The following is a 4,374-nucleotide window of genomic DNA, read 5'->3' as shown; positions in this document are numbered from 1 at the left end:
TGATCAGAAAATCAACGGGACTAGCCACATAAATGCCATGGGTACTACAGCAGGTCAGCGGCTAGATATGCTATCATGAGCAACTCACCTCCTGATGCCCCGAAGCATGTCCAGCACCTAGAAGGCACAAGTCAAGAGAGTTACGGATTACTATCTGTAGACACCGAATACATTGGCATGGTGGATATGTTTCCTGACTATTAATCCAGAGACTGGGACCAATAAACTGTAAGTCTTGAGTTAAAATCCCACGTCCACGGCTGAGAAATTACATATAATTGAAATTAAAAATCTATTATCAGTAATGGAGATCATGAAACTACCAGATTATCAACTGCTTCAATAATTTCCTTAAATGATGGAAACCTGCCATCCTTACTTGTGTTGCCCATATGTAGTTGACTCTTAATTGCGATCTGAAATGACTGAGCAAGACACTCGGTTGTACCAAAGTCAGACACTGGGGAGTACCTTCACCACAAGGACTGCAGCGGGTCAAGGCAGTGGATCAGCACCACCTTCTCAAGGGCAATTAGGGATTGTCTGTATCTAGACTTGCCAGCGATGCCCAAATATATCAAGTAAACTTATTAAAACTGAGAGTCTGCAAAATACTCATGTTCTAAAGGGTCATATTCAGGACAAGATTAGAATTTGTGAACGAACTTTAATGATCTAATAATATGTAAGGACAGATATGGGGGCTGAGAATGTCCGTTCTGAAATCATCTACTTTGTGACGTCGCCAGAGAGGAATTCCTAGGCTCTTTTGCTTTCACCATTTTCCTCTTTAAAAAGCCTGTGTGACTGGTCCTGTGTCTGTAAAAGTGTAGTAAACATTAAGCAGGATAGTGATAGTCTTCAAGAGGAAATCGACAGGCTGGTGGAATGGGCGGGCACGTGGCAGATGAAATTTAATGCAGAAAAATGTGAAATGATACATTTTGGTAGAAAGAATGAAGAATGGAAAGATAAACTCAAGGATACAATCCAAAAGTGGGTGTATGAACAGAGACACCTACGGGGTATATGTGCAAACATCCTTGAAGGTGGCAGGGCTGTTTGAGAAAGCAGTTAAAAAATCTTACAGGATCATGTGTTTCATGATTAGAGGTATAAAGTGTATATACCGAGTGTAATTTAGCCTAATTTTGCGGATGATACAAATGTAGGTAGGAAACAAGCTGTGCAGAGGAGCAAAGAATTTGCAAAGGGATATAGACAGCCTAAGTGAGTGGGCAAATATTTGGCAGAAGGTGTATTATGGGGGAAATTGCGAGGTTATCCACATTGGCAGGAAAAATAAAAAAAATATTATTTAAATGGAGAGAGATTCCAAAAAACTGCAGTTCAGAAGGACCTGCGGGTCCTTTTGCATGGAACACAAAAAGTTAGCATGCAGAGTCAGCAAGTAATCAAAAAGGCAAATGGAATGTTGGCCTTTATTGCAAGGAGGTTGGAGTATAAAAACAGAGAAGTCCTGCTGCAACTGTACAGGGTATTGGTGAGACCACACCTTGAGTACTGCGTACAGTTTTGGTCTCATTATTTCAGGAAGGATATATTTGCATTGGAGGCAGTTCAGAGACGATTCAGTAGGTTAATTCCAAAGATGAGGGGGTTGACTTATGAAGAAAGGTTACATAGATACATAGATACATAGAAGATAGGAGCAGGAGTAGGCCATTCGGCCCTTCGTGCCTGCTCCGCCATTCGATGAGATCATGGCTGATCCTTTAATTCAGTATCCCGTCCCCGCCTTCTCTCCGTAACCCTTAACCCCTTTTGCCCGTAGAAATATATCTAATTCCCTCTTAAATATATTTAATGAGCTGGCGTACACTGCCCTCTGTGGCAATGAGTTCCACAGGTTCACCACTCTCTGAGTGAAGAAATTCCCCCTCATCTCTGTCCTAAATGGTTTAGCCCTTATCCTTAAATTATGTCCTCTAGTTCTGTTCTCACCCGCCAAGGGAAACATTCCTTCTGCATCCAGTCTGTCTAGACCTGTCAGAATTTTATACACTTCTATGAGGTCCCCTCTCAATCTTCTAAACTCCAGTGTGTACATCCCTAAACTACATAGTCTCTCCTCATAGGTCATTCCCGCCATTCCTGGTATCAGCCTGGTGAATCGCCGCTGCACCCCCTCCATGGCAAGAACATCCTTCCTCAGATGAGGCGACCAAAACTGTACACAGTACTCGAGGTGTGGTCTCACCAGTGCCCTGTACAGCTGCAGCAAGGTATCCCTGTTCCTGTATTCTAACCCTTTTGCTATGAAGGCCAGCATACCGTTTGCCTTCTTGACCGCCTGTTGCACCTGCATGCTCGCCTTCAGTGACTGGTGTACAAGAACACCCAGGTCTCTCTGTACTTCCCCCTCTCCCAATCTATTGCCATTTAAATAATAATTTGCCCTCCCGTTCCTGCACCCAAGGTGGATAACTTCGCACTTGTCCACATTATAGTGCATCTGCCATTTATCCGCCCAATCGCCCAGTCTGTCCAAATCGCTCTGGAGCTTCCTGGTCTCTTCCTCTGAGCCCACCCCCCCTCCTAGTTTAGTGTCGTCTGCAAATTTGGAAATGCTGCATCCGACTCCCTGATCCAGGTCATTAATGTAAATTGTGAACAGCTGGGGGCCCAGGACAGATCCCTGTGGTACCCCACTTGTTACTGCCTGCCATTCAGAAAATGAGCCGTTTATTCCAACTCTCTGTTTTCTATCTGACAGCCAGTTCCCTATCCACGCCAAAACTTTCCCCTTTATCCCATGAGCCTCAATTTTCCATGCTAATCTTTTATGTGGGACCTTATCGAAGGCCTTTTGGAAGTCCAGGTACACCACATCTACTGGCTCTCCCCCATCTATTCTACCAGTTACTCCCTCAAAAAATTCCAATAGATTAGTCAAGCACGATTTACCCTTTGTAAATCCATGTTGACTCTGTCCTATCCTGTCCCCATTTGCTAAGTGCTCTGCTATTTCATCCTTAATGATGGACTCCAGCATTTTGCCCACAACTGATGTAAGGCTTACAGGTCTGTAATTACCTGCTTTTTCCCTACCCCCCTTTTTGAATAGTGGGGTAACGTTAGCTACCCTCCAATCCATCGGCACTGTTCCCGAGTCTAATGAATTCTGAAAAATCATCCTTAGTGCATCCGCTATCTCTAGGGCCACCTCCTTCAGTACCCTAGGATGCATGTTATCAGGCCCTGGGGATTTGTCCACCTTCAATCCCTTTAGCTTCCTTAACACCATATCCTTAGAGATATTGATTTGCGTCAGTTCCTCCTTTGCCAATGTCCCTATTTTTCCCGATATCCCAGGGAGGTTTTTTGTGTCTTCCTTCGTAAAGACTGACCCAAAGTATGCATTTAGTTGATCTGCCATTTCCTTATTTCCCATTATATATTCCCCCGTATCTGACTGCAATGGACCAACTTTGGTTTTCACCAGTCTTTTCCTTTTGATATATTTATAAAAGCTTTTGGAGTTAGTTTTTATATTTTCCGCCAGCTTGTTTTCGTAAGCTATTTTGCCCCTCTTGATCATGCCCTTTGCCCTCCTTTGCTCTATCTTAAACTGTTCCCAATCTTCCGCTCTGGCGCTTTTTTTGGCTATTTTATACGCCCTATCTTTGGATTTTATGCTGTCTCTAATTTCCCCTGTTATCCACGGTTGAGTCACCTTTTTAGATTTCCTTTTATGCCAGATTGGTATAAACAATTTTTGCAATTTTGTCATTCTATCTTTAAATGTTTGCCATTGTTTATCTACCTCCAGTCCTCCCAGGAACGTTGTCCAATCAGACCTACTCAGTTCCCGTCTCATGGCATCATAATTCCCCTTGTTTAAATTCAGGACCTTAGTCTCTGAGTCAATTTCTTCGCTCTCCATTTCGAGTGAGAAATCGATCATGTTATGATCGCTCTGACCCAAGGGTCCCCGTACAACAAGATTACTGATTAGTCCCTTCTCATTGCACAGTACCCAGTCCAATATAGCCTGTTCCCGAGTTGGTTCCTCGACATATTGATCCAGATAACCATCCCTTAAACACTCAAGGAATTCCTCCTCCTCATTATTTTTACTGATTAGGCTAGTCCAATCTATATGTAAGTTAAAGTCACCTATGATGACAGCTGTGCTCTTATTGCACGCTTCTCTAATTTCCCTCGTGATGCCCTCCCTAACCTCTATTTTACTATTTGGAGGCCTATATACCACTCCTATTAATGTTTTTCGCCCCTCGCTATTTCTTAGCTCCACCCATATAGATTCTGTATTAACTGAGTTAATATCCTTCTTTTCAATTGCATTTATCCCCTCTTTTACTAGCAATGCTACCCCTCCTCCCTTTCTTT

Source organism: Somniosus microcephalus, unplaced genomic scaffold, assembly GCF_052327205.1.
Source record: "Somniosus microcephalus isolate GS21.2 unplaced genomic scaffold, FLI_Smic_1.0 unresolved_chr2, whole genome shotgun sequence".
Lineage (NCBI taxonomy): Eukaryota > Metazoa > Chordata > Chondrichthyes > Squaliformes > Somniosidae > Somniosus > Somniosus microcephalus.
Note: the sequence above shows the minus strand (reverse complement) of the source record.